This window comes from Vulpes vulpes, chromosome X (assembly GCF_048418805.1).
Source record: "Vulpes vulpes isolate BD-2025 chromosome X, VulVul3, whole genome shotgun sequence".
In the NCBI taxonomy this organism is placed as follows: domain Eukaryota; kingdom Metazoa; phylum Chordata; class Mammalia; order Carnivora; family Canidae; genus Vulpes; species Vulpes vulpes.
The window spans coordinates 19,864,769-19,880,274 of NC_132796.1; the positions used below are offsets into that span (position 1 = coordinate 19,864,769).

Consider the following 15,506-nt stretch of genomic DNA (forward strand, 5'->3'; position numbering starts at 1 on the left):
TAACCCTGCCCTCCTGTTGGACTCAGGCTCTTCATTAGACTCCCCTCAGTTCCACTTCTAAGGGCACCATCTCTTTCCTGCAGGACCCTGCCCTTCCTCTACACCAGCACACTTCTGGTCCTCCCGGATCCTCTCTCGCAAATATTTCTGAAACACTCCTGCTGAAAGGTTACATATTCATCCAGGTCCACCCTGCTCAGGACTGTCACCTCAGCTGCCCTTTGTGGCCAAGGTTCATGGTCTTTGGATTTTTGCTCCCTGTGGCCTTGCTCCCAGCAATGGATGCAAGCTCCTGCTTTTTTTCTCCAAAGACAAACTCATAATATTTAACACATTCACTGAAGGTGTAGGGGTAACCCAAAGAAATAAGGTAGAAGAGGAAAAGAAAAGAGTGTGAAACTCTCCCTAGAGTGTTGTGTGGTGCTTTTAGGAAGCACTCTCTGGGACCTGGGGCCCTATATGAGTCTCTTTCCCTGGGCCAGTTTGCCACCTGGCCTGTGACTTTGTACCTCCCACCTTCACCCTGGGAGTAGGCCTGATTAGCATAGCGAGTTCTTTTGAGGCACAGTGGAGATGGTGTATTGGCAGGAACTGACCACTCAAGGTTTAAGGAATTTAACTGATTTTAAGAGAGGGGTGGACCCATGGCTGCTGCTGTTGAGTTCGCTCCCTAAAGGCAGAGAGAATGTAGACGGTTAAAGACTGTCAGCTGTGTAAGTCAGAGGGAAATGCATTTAAAATACAAAAAAGGAGATCCCTGGGTGGCTTAGCGGTTTAGCGCCTGCCATTGGCTCAGGGCATGATCCCGGAGTTCCGGGATGATCTATGCAGTCCCTGCATGGAGCCTGCTTCTCCCTCTGCCTGTGTCTCTGCCTTTCTCTCTCTCTGTGTCTCTCATGAATAAATAAATTAATAAAATCTTTAAAAAAATAAAATACAAAAAAAAGGGGGGAGAGGGGGCACTTTGGTGGCACAGCCGGTTAAGTGTCTGACTCTTGATTTTAGCTCAGGTCATGATTTCAGGGTTGTGGGATTGAGCACAGAATCTGCTTAAGACTCCTCCTCCGTCTCCACTTCATGCTCTCTCTCAAATAAGTAAATCTTTTAAAAATATAAAATACGAAAAAAATTTTCTGGATCTGTCACCCTGGAGATGCATGCAGATGGGGCCCAAGACCCTCATTCTGTTTTTAACCAGATATGTCTACAGTGAGAGTGAAAAAGTGTGTTGTGTAATTTTGTGTTAACTCTTCCATTTCCATGTCCTTTGTGGGCCAGGAACTCGGGCAGGTGGGTGCTGGCAAACAAGATGGGATATGCTTGGATGTGTTTGATACAGATAATGTTTCCGCACATGAAGAAGCAAGGCTGCAGCCCACAGAACTCAGGTGTGGCAATAATTCCTGGAAGCCAGAGAGGTCAGGAAAGAGCTTCCTTCACTGCATCCTCCAGCCTGCATCCCAGGCAGCAAATTAGGTCCTGCAAATTAGAGCCGACATGAATGGGATTTGAGTAGCAATGTGTAGGAGTCTATAGAAGCTGGCAAAAGAGAAATAATATTATTTAGTCTTCAAGAGAAAAATCAGCTATGCTAGCCTCTGAAGTAGCACTCACTCTCCAGTAAGGATTTTCTGCAGTGATGGACATGTTCTCTGTCTGTGCTATTCCATTCTGGTAGTCACTAGCCACAAGTGGCTGTTGAGCACTCGAAATGTGGCTACTGAAAAGTGGGACTGAGGAAATGAATCTTTAATTTAATTAAATTTAAATTTAAATAGCCACATGTGGCTACAAGCTACCAACTTAGACAACACAGCAAAGTATGCAAAATGTATCTTGATTTAGGGCAGAGGACTAGGGGATTGACACAGGCTTGGGTTTTGCTCATAGTCTTGAAGTTAGGCCAGTGTACACACAATGTGGTTGTATAGTATTCAAGTGTTGGACAGCCTACTGGTTGTGGTGTGTGATGGTGATGGACCAGGAGGAGGAGGAGAAAGTCTGGGGCTGTAGCCTGAACAGGTGGTTGAAGAAAGTGGACTGAGGACTAGGCAGGAGGAAATTAGTGAATAGCATGATTCACGATATAAAGGTACATAGAAGGGCTTGCCCCAGTCTAGGGGGAAGCTGCAAGTATATGACAAATTGGTCCCACCCTCAAGGGGCTTACCACCTTCGGGGTTGAGACCAGACCTATCCATATAAAGTGCATGGTGAGCAAGAAACATCAAAGTTATGCCAAGCAAATAAACGCATAAATAAGTACAGCGTGATCAGAAAAGGGAGAGATCCAGGTCAGCCACAGATATTAGAACCAGACTTTCTGGAAGGATTGCTGGTTGTGTGACCTTGGGCAAGTCACTTTCCACCTCTGTGCTCACTTTCCTCATCATGAAGTGGAAATGATAAGGGTGCCAATATCACAGGGTTGCTGTGAGAATTAAATGCTATAACAGTCATGAAGTGCTTAGAACAATGTCTGGGATGCAGTAAGTGCTAATTAAGTCTTAGCTATTACTAAAGGGGACAAGAAATGGCAGAGGAGGGAGAAGGGCATCAACTTTCACGACCTGCAAAGTATGCAGGCATGTTCTTTAAATATCACTGAAACCACTTGTGAACAATTTGATACTGAGCAGAAATGTTATTTATGTTGTAATTAGCTATTTTTAAGTTCACTTGCATAGCAAAAGTCAGGGGGAGAAAAGTAAAATAGATTTCCGATAAATGTCCCCAGAAGTAGACCCTGAGACCATGATTCAGGTATAAGTGATTTTTTGAGGACGAGCTCCCAGGGGCACCGGGAAGGGCATGGCAGAAGAAGCAGGCCAGGGAAGGACAAGAAGCCAAGCAATGGGTGATCCTTTTTTTAAAAAAAAATTATTTCCAGTATAGTTAACACACAGTGTTATATTTAATTTGAGGTGTACAATATAGTGATTCACCAGTTCTGAACATTACTCAGTGCTCATCATGGTAAGCACCCTTAATTCCCATCACCTATTCACCCATCCTCTCCACCTCCCCTCTGACAACCATCAGTTTGTTTTGTATAGTTAAGGGTCTATTTTTTGTCTCTTTTTTGTTTTGTTTCTTAAATTCCACATATGAGTGAAATCATATGGTATTTGTCTTTCTCTGACTTATTTCACTTAGCATTATATTCTCTAGCTCCATCTGTGTCATTGGGAATGGCAAGATTTCATTCTTTTTTATGGCTGAGTAATATTCTATTGTATATATACACCACATCTTCTTTGTTCATCTATTGATGGACACTTGGGCTGTTTCCATAATTTGGCTGTCGTAATAATAATGCAACAAACATAGGAGTGCATATCTCTTCGAATTAGTGTTTTCATGTTCTTTGGGTAAGTTCCCAGTAATTACTGGTCATATGGTAATTCCATTTTTATTTTCTGAGGAAGCACCATACTGTTTTCCACAGTGACTGCACCAGTTTGCATTCCCACCAACAGGGCAAGAGAGTTGCTTTTTTTCCACACCCTCACCAACACTTGTTGTTTCTTGTATTCTTGATTTTAGCCATTCTGACAGGTGTGAGGTCATATCCCATTGTGGTTTTGATTTGAATTTCCCTGATGATGAATGATATTGAGCATCTTTTCATGTGTTTATTGGCCATTTGTATGTCTTTTTTGGAGAAATGTCTGCTCATGTCTTCTGCCCATTTTTAAATTGGATTGGTTTTTTGTGTTGAGTTATATAAGTTCTTTATATATTTTGGATACTAACCCTTTATTAGATATGTCATTTGCAAATCTCTTCTCCCATTCAGTATGTTGTCATTTAGTTTTGTTAGTTGTTTCCTTTGCTATGCAGAAGCTTCTTATTTTGTCCCAATAGTTTATTTTTGCTTTTATTTTCCTTGCCTCAGGAGACATGACTAGAAAAATGTTGCTGTTACTAATGTAAGAGAAATTAATGCCTGTGCTCCCTTCTAGGATCTTTCTGGTTTCAAGTCTCACATTTAGGTCTTTCACCCATTTTGAGTTTATTTTTGTGTTTGGTGTGAAAAAATGTCCAGTTTCATTCTTTTGAGTGCAGCTGTCTGGTTTTCCCAACACCATTTGTTGAAGAGACCTTTTCCCATTGCATATTCTTGCCTCCTTTGTCAAAGATTAATTGACCATATAATCATGGGTTCATTTCTGGGCTCTCTATACTGTTCCATTGATCTCTGTGTCTATTTTTGTGCCAGTACCAAACTGTTTTGATTACTATAGCTTTGATTACTATCTTGATATCTGGGATTGTGATACCTCCAGTATTTTTATTCTATTTCAAGATAAGCAAGGGATGTCATGCCTGGGTGGCTCAGTCAGTTAAGCATCTGCTTTTGGCTCAGGTTATGATTCCGGGGTCCTGGGATTGAGCCCTGCGTCAGGCTCCCTGCTCAGTGGGGAGCTGGCTTTTCCCTCTCTTCCTCACTCATGCTCTCTCTCTCGCTCTCTATCTCTCTCTCAAATAAATAAATAAAATCTTTAAAAAAAAGATAAGCAAGTAAGTAAGGAATGATCTTGAGTGAAGTCGCAGCCTCAGGGAAGCTCTTGAGGGTAAATTATACCCCAAGAGTTTATCCCAGATCCAAGCAAGGCAGCTGGGCTTTTTAGATGCCCATGCCTGGCAGTCACTGGCAAAGCTCCTCTCTGGGAAACCTAAAATTCCAGGTACATCTGCCCTCTGCACAATGGGCGAAGCAATGTCAGAAGCTGGGGGGGGGGGGCAGGAAAAGCACACAGAACCATGGGAAGGACACACCAGAACAGTGAAAGGCCCAGAAAGAACAGAGGAAGCACTTGATATTATCCACTAAGTGCTATGGGTTTTGAATAAGAATGAGCTGTTAAGTGTTTGGGGTAAATTGATGATGCTGATTGCTATCTGCTCACACATCTGAGTAGCAGATCTCAAACTTCACACTAAGAGATCCCTTGAGGAATTGTTTAAAATGTAGATTCCCGGACCTCATCTGCAGACCTTCTGATTCGGTTGATAGTGCTCAGGAAAGTTCATTTTCAACATGCTCCCCAGGCAGATCAGATGTGAGGATCCTTGGGAACAACTGCTTAGGGGCTGGTGGAGGCTGCAAGAAGGCAGTGAGGGTAAGGTGGTCAGGCTGGGTAGTAGGCAGGGTCCCCAGGAGGGCTTTATCAGTGCAATCAGGTGTCCACTCATGAACAGGCGTGGAAAAGCATGGAAACCACTTCATGAGACCCCCTTCCTGAGAAGGCTCCAAATGAGATGGCTAGTCATGGATTGGAGAGGCTGCAGAACAACTGTCCCCACTAGTCATTCTGTGAGCCCTGAGGGAAGGGACAATGTGATTTCCACAACTACAATTAGGAGGTGTTTTAAGTTGAGTCCCCCAAAGGCCCTGAGACTAGGATTCAGGTGCAAGCGGTTTACCTGGGATGTGATGCCAGGAAAGCCTCAGCAGGGAAGTGGGGAAGAGACGAGAGGGGAAGGCAGTCAATACAGGGTAAGTGATCAGTGTCAGTGAGCAGGTTGCCACTGTGGGCCACCAGGTACAGTCCTGCTGGGGATATCTGGGAGACCATGTTGCACTAATCTCTGAATTGTCCCACTTGGCAGTGAGAGGCTTGGTTATTTTGCCATTACATCCCTTTTTCTTTTTTAGATTTTATTTATTCATTCACAAGAGACACACAGAGAGAGAGGCAGAGACACAGGCAGAGGGAGAAGCAGGCTCCATGCAGGGAGCCTGACATGGGACTTGATCTCGGGTCTCCAGGACCACACCTGGGCTGAAGGCAGCACTAAACCACTGAGCCACTGGGGCTGCCCTACATCCCTTTTATTAATGGTTGAGGGCTGTTCCTTGGAACATCTGGCTTACCCTGGATTTGTAGGGAGCACGTTCAGTAGCTGAAGAAGCCCCAGCAGAGTTTCAAACACTGGCAATAAAACATTATCTACATGGGGAGCCTGGGTGGCTCAGTTGGTTAAGCATCTGCCTTCAGCTCAGGTCATGATCCCAGGGTCCTGGGATCGAGCCCCGTGTTGGGCTCTTTGCTCAGCAGGGAGTCTGCTTCTCAGTCTGCTTCTTCCCCTGCTCATGCTCATGCCTTCTCTCTCTTTCTCACTCTCTCAAATAAATCTTAAAATAAAAAGCTGTCTACATGTGTAGGACTGGTGAGTGCTGAGTCAGTCGGGCAGGACACCAAATGTGTCTGCTAGTGGGACTGGGAATTGTTCATGTTACTATAAGGACAACCTCTCACACTCAGTTGCTTGCTGCCTGCAGAGCTTGTGTGAGGTGGGTTGGCTTGTGTGCAGCTAGAGGGCAAGCTTTGTCTGCGGCGGTGCTCAGTTCCTCAGCTGTAGGCCCTGATGCTTTCAATTGGCCTACTCAGCCTGACGGGATTTCCAGAAAAATCTCAGCCAAAGAATTAAGAGACCCGGGCCTCCAGTTCATGAGATTCCAGAAGACTTGCGCTGCTGGTGCTCAGGAATCAGTGTTCCAAGGTAAGAAGGAGGCCAGAGCCTCCACCCACTCCCTTGCCTTGTACGTTTTTTTGTTCATTCCATTGATGGATCTTGGAGCCATGCCTGGTTCTCTGAAGATGCATCCTTGCCCCCATTGTGCCAGGCTGAGCTGAAGAGGAAAGCTGTGAGATGCGGCCAGCATTTGTGGCATTCCTTCTGGAATTGCCTTTTCTACCCATTTCTTCCTAGTTTCATCTCTGGTCGTGATCATTCACTGCTATCTCTTTGGTTTACCTTTCATTACCTTGTGGTGGTGGTGAAGGTGTGAGAACTGATCCACCAATCCTAGTTGTCGTTAGGGAGGTGACAGAGTGATGGGAAACAGGACAAAAAGGGGGTGCCTGGGTGGCTCAGTCGGTTGAGCCTCTGCCTTCGGCTCAGGTCATGATTCCAGAGTCCTGAGATCGAGCCCCGCATCAGGCTCCCTGCTTGGGGGAGAGAGCCTGCTTCTCACTCTCCCTCTGCCTGCCACTCTGCCTGCTTGTGCTCTCTCTGTGTCAAATAATTAAATAAAATCATAAAAAAAAGAAACAGGAGAAAATGACAGGGACAATTTGACCTAGTCAAGAAAATGATCCCCAGGCATGTCCCCAAGAGTTTAGGAAAGAAGATTTGTAAAAACTTAAAAATATAAGGGCATGAGTTCATGGCCAGAAAGCCCAAAAGGTAGAGATGAGCAAGGGAAAATGGTTGCTAAAACTGTTCATAATACCGAGCCACACAAGGAGCTGGAGAGCAAACAGGCAGATCTAAGGCAGCCATCTGGGCTGCAGAGAGGGCTCTCCAGTAGCTTTGATTTTCAAGGGATATGTCTAAAAGCAGAAACTTGGCATCCTTAAAGGAAAAACACAGAGCATGCCATAAACTTATCAGAAATCAAAAGACTAGACTAAGCTTAGATCTGAGAATGATACTAATGTAGCTGTAAAAAGAAAAAGAAAAAAGCTTTTATGCTCTATTTGAGCCAGAAATAAAATGAGGAAAGAATAGGTCTGCTTGGGATGAGTGAAATGATTAAAACAAATGTCAGGGAGAAAGGACCGCACAACTCCTGGTTTGTTTTCCCCCTTTTTATTATTGTTTACTAAGGGAGTGCTCTTTAAACTGGAAAGGGTAAAAGACCCTTGGTTAAACCAGAGGTAGGGGCAGAAATAGGAAAGAATCACTGCCGTGTGTAGAACAAGATCAACTCAGGAAATGTGTAGGTGGAAGGGACTGTCATGGCGGGTGGTGTATTCAGTTTTGTAGGTCAAGTTTTCAAAGAAGCACTGCCACAAACAAAGGGAGAAGGTACTTGAGAAATGGAGGTTCTGAAAACCATGGCACATGAATGAAAGCTATCGGTGTGGGGTGGGTTTAGCCAGGAAACAGGGAGGCTTGGGGGAAGCACACCCACCCTAGCACCACATGTGCTACTGGATGCCATTTAGAAGAAGACTAGGGTGTGCTATGGTAGGGTAGGCAGTGGAACTAAGCTCAGGGGGTTGACATTCTAGGGAACCACAGTCCAATTCCATATTAAAACTTCCAAATATTTAGAAGCAATTACCATTGAACATCTGCCTCAAAGCAACGATGTGTCCACAACAGTGAAGTCCAAAATGAGAGTAACTGAGCTGGTCAAGGCTGTTGTAGACAGAATTTTTTTTTTTTTTAAGACGGAATTTTCTTACAGGGTATGAGGGTTAGCTTACAATCTCAAGCATTCTTAGCCCTTTTTAGGCCCTGGACTCCTTTGAGAATCTCATAAAAAACAGGGATCCTCTTTATATGAAAATGCTCGCGTGTGCCAACACACCACTTTTTATATTCAGTTTCAAGGAGTTCACTGCTCCTAAAGCAAGATCATGGTCCCCAGGTTAAGAAGCCCATAGCTCAAGGGATTCTTCTGTTTCTAAAATGCACTGATTCTAAGTCCTTTCCCTAGAAGTTACATTTTTACATTTTCACAGATCTCTTCCCAGTAGCCTTTTGTGAACATTTTCATGGCTCCATACCAAAAAAAATAAAAAGGGGAGCAGTGCTGATTTCATGAAGCCAGCTGAGTGTTCAGGACAACCCAAGATTTTTTGTTTCCTAATGTATGATTTCCACCTTGTGGCAGCACTTCCTCTCAACACCTGTGTGTTCGACACTTAACATATTCGAGCCAATGCCAAGTCCCAAAGGTTCAACTCTCTAAATCTGGAAAGGACTGATTCCAAGTTGTTTGCCTTTTGCTTCCAGCTGTGTCTGCATCAGGTCAAAGCAGTGTTGTAATACATAGAAGCACCACCAGATGGCACCCTTGGGAAAGTCTTGCTTTGCAGTTGGTTTCTTAGCTCTGACGTCTATTCTAAACATAGCCTGGTAAAATGCTTGGGGAAGTGGGGAGAGAATCTGGAAGGGAGGAGGAAAAACACCAATGACAGGACAGCCCTTGCACTTTCCTGGGTTTTGATATACAGAGACAAGCCTTGATTACTTTCATTTCTTCTTTTGGAGGCTGATGCATAGATTTATATAATATATAAGCATTTCTTTCATACACATACATATATTTTCTGCGTCTGCTGATGCTCCATGTGATTTAAAAGCTGCTCATAATTTGGACGAAGAGCCTGTTCTTCTTTTGGATTGTAAACTTGCACATTCATCTTTTTATTGCGTCTGTCCCCTACTTTAGTTCCAGTAAGAATATTGAGTTTGCACAGAAACATCACAAAAGGGCTTTCTGGGAAGGGAAAAGCTCGGTTAGATCAGCTCTCTCTGCTGTGAACACTAGGCCAACTGGAAAGAAGATCAAAGGGAACAGAGAGGGCAGAGGTGGGCTGGGGTGGAGAGCAAGATTTTTTTTTCCAATTTTTTTTTATTGGAGTTCAAGAGCAAGATTATCTCTGAAATTGACATATCTGTTCAATCTTCTCCCTTGCTCCTTCCAAATTTTTCTTAAAAAAGAGTTTTTAAAAACCCCGCAGTCATGCTACATGAAGCCTCATGTTTCCATTTCTTACTTTACTGCTTGGCGTGGTGCTTGCTGCCAGTTGGTGAACTTACTTAAGAGAGGGAACAGTGTTGATTAGAGTACAGTTATCTTTTTTTAAAGATTTTATTTATTTATTCATGAAGGACACACACAGAGAGAGAGGCAGAGACACAGGCAGAGGGAGAAGCAGGCTCTCTGAGGGGAATTTGATGTGGGACTCAATCCCAGGACCCTGGGGTCGCAGCCTGAGCCAAAGGCAGACGCTCAACCCCTGAGCTACCCAGGCACCCTTAGAGTATAGTTATCTTTGTTGAGAAAGAGACCTCCATTGGTTTGTGCTCTTTAGCAGGCAGCTAGCAGAAATGAGCAGCTCAAAACAGATGCCATGTTTCTTTGGGGCATGGCTTTGGCCAGCCCTCTTTTCATTTTTGTACCTGCAAGTGGAAAATCCCCACTTTAATGAGCCACATACCCTGTGGAAAAAAATGTTTGACATTACTCAGTAGAGGAAAGCCTTCTTTCCAAGTGTGAGAAGTAATGCAGAACCCCACTAAATTCAAAATGGGAGATTCTTTTCTTCCTATATTTTATTTCAAAGATAGTTCTGTTAGAAACCTGCCTTTTTGAACAAAGAGGCATGAACAGAATTCCAAAGTGGTAGAGCTGGGAGAAAGCAGGCATATTGCCGGTTAGAGGGCATCTTTCTTGGCCTGGCTTTGCCGGGTGTTACATGGAATGCAGAGATTAAAGAGATACTGTTCCTCTCCTCTAGGAGCTTCCAACCTGGTGGGAAAGACAAACATAGAGAAACCCTATGTTATGCCTGGAATTACACTTGAGTGCCAAAAGCAAAATAAAAATAAAGTACAGCTCTGCTTGGCTGGGCAGGGCTGCAGCAATTGAAAATCTACTAAAAAGTAGACTGTTAGTGAAGTCAAATTATCCTTTGTCCTTGAAATATAAGTAACTGGCTGGATGTGGGCTATTTTTCTTCTTTTTTATACTTCTCTTTTTTGTAAAATTTCTAAAATAAGCATGCTTAGATTTTTTTTTGCCCTCCTTATAAAAGAAAGTGAGAGTCTGAAGAGGACAATGTATATCTTTTTTTGTAGTACTCATACTATGTTAACAAAAGCAAACACTTATTTGGTGGTTACTATGGTGCCAGGTACTGTTCTAAGTGCTTTTATATACTAACTCATCTAATCCTCTCAACCACCTTATAGGAGAGGTACTCTTATTAAACCCATTTTATAGATGAAGTAATCGAGGTGCAGAGAAATTAAGTAGCTTGCCTGAGTTACACCAGGATTTAAGTGGCTGAGTATACTGGCTCCAGAGTTTGCACTGCCAAGTTTAGCTAACGTTATAGAGGAAGAGTTTTTCCTCCTAAACTAATTTCCTGGGCAGCCCGGGTGGCTCAGCGGTTTAGCACCGCCTTCAGCCCAGGGCCTGATCCTGGAGACCCTGGATCGAGTCCCATGTCGGGCTCCCTGTGTGGAGCTTGTTTCTCCCTCTGTCTCTCTGTCTGTCTCTCTCTCTCTCTCTCTCTCTCTGTGTGTCTCATGAATAAATAAATAAAATCTTTTTAAAAAATAAACTAATTTCCTGGGTAACTAAAACTTGTCATTCTATCTCAGCACTGGGCTGGAGAATGACCCATTCCTGGAGAAGGATGGCATAGGAAGGGAGATGCTGGGATTGGAAAGTCATATCCAAATGGCTCAGTGACTTGGAGAAACCTCCAAGTGGAGACCAGAGAGTTTCCAGCTGGTTGGCTTTGCCTGGCGAAAAGAGTTCTGGTCTTATCTAGAAAAGCAGCTGACTCTGGGAGGGAATATGAAGGAGGAGTTGCTACAGGTGAGCAGAAGACCCTAGAGAAAGGTATTGGGGTTGGGGTTGGGATCCGAGTCATGTAATAGGATTTCGGCTTAGAAGGCTGGCTAGAGTGGTGTTTGGATTGGCGTTAGGGGTTCGGGTGATTTGAGTTAAGGTTTTAGGTTAGTGTTAGAGGTTTGGATGAGGGTTAGCTGTTAGGACTTAGAGTAAGGTTTAGGGTTAGAGGTTAGATATTTGGATTAGGAGTGATAGTGAGTGTTAGGGTCCAGGAAGGCAGTCAACATCCAGTTCTTCTGAGGGCTGTGAAAGCTCTTGCCGCTTGTTGGGTCTGGGATAAGACACAAGAATCTCAGAGGGTGATTTTCCAGAGCAAAGCAAGACCTCAGACCAAGGAGGACCTCATGATTACAGCCCACCACATCAGGTCTCCTATACAGGCAGAGCTTGGGCATGAGGAGAGGTCCGGGTACAGTAACCAGGATGCACCCACAGTCAGGTGGCCTAGTGCAGTGGGCAGGGTTGAGCTGTAGGGTAAGATCCAAGGTAAGTTTCTATAATTTAATTTTTAATAATGACTGTGTTTAACAACTGGCCTGCAAAATTCCTGAAAATTTAACAACTGGCTCTTGCAAGGTGGTGCAAGTCTGCTTTAGCACACCACTGGTCTGACCCCATATCCGATTCTTTTTATACTCACCACAGCTATCTCTACATCATGGAAGCTTCTAGTCACACCTGAACTTCCAGGAGGAAATTGGGTTCTTAGGTTTCATCCATTTAGAAGGGAAACAGAAGTATGTCTGTCACAGCACTCTAGTTATGGGCATTATAGAAACAGGTATCCTACAATTCAGTAAAAAGAGGGGCTCCTGGGTGGCACAGTCAGTTAGGTGTCTGCTTCTCAATTTTGGCTTGGGTCATAATCTCAGCATCATGTAATTGAGCCCCGTGTGGAGCTCTGTGCTCAGCGGGGAGCCTGCTTCTCTCTCTTTCTTTCCCTCTGCCCCTCTCCCTGCTCATGTGTGAGCGTGCGCACGCTCTCTCTCTCTCTCAAATAAATAAGTAAATAAATAAATAAAAAGGAAGCAGAAGGGTAAAGAAGTGGTACATACATAACAATAGAATATCACTCAGCCATAAAAAAGAATGAAATCTTGCCATTTGCAACAATGTGGGTGGAGCTAGAAAGTATAATGCTATGTGAAGTAAGTTAGCCAGAAAAAGACAAATATGTGATTTCACTCATATGTGGAATTTAAGAAACAAAACAGATGAACATAAGGGGGAAAAGGAGAGGCAAATCATAAAAAAGGCTCTTAACGATAGAGAACAAACTGAAGGTTGATGGAAGGAGGTGGGTGGGGGGTGGGCTAGGTGGGAGATGGGGATTCAGGAGGGCACTTTGTGATGAGCACCAGGTGTTGTATGTAAGTGATGAATATTCTGCACTTGAAACTAATGTTCACTGTATGTTAACTAACTGGAATTTAAATAAAAACTTGAAAAAAATTTAAAAAGAACAAGAAGAAACACAGAAATTCCCTTAATATTGAGATGTATGTATCTTTTGGCTCTGAGGATGATACTCCGGGATGAGTACTGCATCTCATCGTGGTGGAGGACGCATGCTGAAACCTCCTTCCACATGCAGTGACACTCGCACCGCTAGATATGCTGCCTATGCCGTGTGTCCAGGCTAGCCTTGACTGGGCCTGAATTTAAGAAGCAGGTTGAGTCTAGGTGTATCCCAGGTGTTGCTCATCCTCTTTGAACTAGCATGTAGACCTGGGGCATGTTCTGCTCGCAACATTGGCAGAAACACAAGTGGAAAAGCCCAACCATAAAGGTGCATTTCAGGCCTTGTTTGTATTACATTTGCAGACATTCCATTGGCCAAAGTAAGACACATGGCCAAGTCCAGGATCAACGGGGTGGGGAAATATACTCTGCTTCTAGTGAAAGGAATTACAAAGCCTTAAGACAAGGAGTACGATGTAGGAAAGGGTAAAGGATTGAGGACAATAACTGCCATACCACATGTTTACCAAACAGAACCACCTAGGGATGAGCTTTTGCCCCTGAACTCATTATTCAAATCTGTTAAACTAACAAGCCTATATAGACAGAGAAAGAAGATAATTCCCATTCTAATGTACAATACCACAGAAGATAGCGCTCCTCAAATCTGGTATCTTTGAGCAAACCTTTTCTAGCTCCTTAAGGCTGTACCATACATATCTGAGAATGTGTGGGGACTGGCCCTTCCTCACATATCCATCATTGGTCAGCTATTTACTGGTCTGGCCAGTAATTTTCTGGCCAGTAATTTCCCTTATTAGATGCCTGTCATCCATCACTTTCCACCTATGATGGCCACCTCCACCTTCATCCCAAGGGGTGACAAAGACTCTCTCCTTGATCAAACTTGAGTCAGTTTCCTCCGAGTTCTCTTTTTGACTAGGCCTTGGCCTTAGGCTTAGTCTTGGCCTGGTTAGTCCAGTTTTAGCAAGAATCCTGCTGAGTCAATTTACTGAAAACCCCCATCCTTGGTATCTGATTATCCTTGATTTCTGATCAAATTTCTTCATCTCCACCCTTGACATCTCTCATCACCCTGGCCTGCCTTCAGCAAGAATCCTGTTGAGTTGGTCTAGCAAAGATCCTGCTGGCCTTCATGTTTCTTCTTAGTAATTTTCCATCCACTGACCTCACCCTGCTCCTTGGCTATAAATTTCCACTTGTCCTTACTGTATTCAGAGTTGAGCCCAATCTGTCTTCTCTCCTGCAAAACCCCCGTTGCAATAAGCCCCTTCTTGAACAGCCTTCCTTACCATCTTTTTTTAAAAATATTTTATTTATTTATTCATGAGAGACACACAGAGAGAGAGAGAGAGAGGCAGAGACAGGTAGAGGGAGAAGCAGGCTCTATGCGGGGGAGCCCAATGTAGGACTTGATGCTGGGACTCCAGGATCACGCTCTGGGCCGAAGGCAGGCGCTAAACTGCTGAGCCACCCAGGGATCCCCCTTACCATCTTTAACAAATGTCCAAATAATTTTTTTTAACAGGAGTGAAGGAAGAAAGCAGGAAATTCTAGGTGCTGCAGTGTTACGGTATAGCGGGCACACAAAGGCTTAGAAGACCTGGGTTTGAAATCCATATCTTTGCTAACCAGTCATGTGGATTTGAGGGAACTTCTCTGAATTTCAGTTCTCTCATTAATGAAATGGAGATAATTCTACATATCTTACAGGATGTTGTGTGGTTTAAATATTCAGAGTTGTTAACACCTAAAATGTTGCCTAGCACGTGGAAGGCACTTGATAAATGTTTTTAGTTGGAAAATGACATCACCATCATGTCACATGTCACCATGCCACAACGTATGTTGGGCATATTTTCAAATCCAGATTGTAACTCCAAAACCTGTAGATGTGCATTAGACTGTAAGCCGTTTTCCAGGAAAATGTCCATTGTCTTCCATGAAGGCTTAAGTCATAAGCCAGTGTCAAGATGTCCTTGACCTGCCCTATAAAGAGCTCAGAGCTGGTTTTTCTGCACCTGGGGACCACCTAAGGGTCATTACACCCCTACCCTGGTTCTCAGCCTCTAATCTTCCTTCTTGCCCACAGCTGGGTGATATGACTCTACGCACAACACACATTCATCCCTTTTCTGCATATGGGTACATTTTCTCCAAAATGGAGCTCATGCTCTACGAAGGCACAGGCAAGGAATTCTGGGAGGTGATGACCTTTAAGACTTAGAGTGACTCCTCACTGCCAAATATGGAATGAACTCATCTTCTACTGCCTTGAGGTGTAATTGTGCCTTATTAAAAATACATTGACAGTTGGTCTGAAGGGAGTTTGAAATAACCCTTGTCTCTCCAACCTTACCTGCGATTCAACTCTGAATAGAAAACAGAAACAGAATTAGTAATCCAAAAAGAAACACAGGGTTGAGAAAGATTGGAATACTTAAGGAAGGTCACTGGGCTCTTCAGAGGTGGTAAACCAGCCAGCTGGGGATAAAACTGGTGAAGAATATTCTGTGAATATTCCCATCTCAGTATTTCTACCTGACCCTACTTCCATCCTACCCCTTCCACAAAAAAGAGAGATCAGTCTTCCTTTTTGCTTCACCAAACTAATAATATACAGAGTTTGAAG

General features: G+C 43.8%; 1 protein-coding gene across 4 annotated transcripts in view; it reads left to right on the forward strand.

Annotated features, from left to right (window-relative positions):
* The window catches only part of PDK3 (pyruvate dehydrogenase kinase 3), a 146,705-nt gene that overhangs the window by 9,361 nt on the left and 121,838 nt on the right, over window positions 1-15,506 (forward strand). The window contains exon 1 of one of the 4 annotated variants that reach the window (XM_072744500.1): window positions 6,172-6,510. The exons of 1 other annotated variant lie outside the window; for it this stretch is intronic. The gene's annotated coding sequence lies outside the window, so the exon portion shown is untranslated. Of the gene's footprint in view, window positions 1-6,171; window positions 6,511-15,506 lie in introns of those variants that run through there. 2 more of the 4 variants (XM_072744499.1, XM_072744501.1) reach the window with 2 other exon arrangements.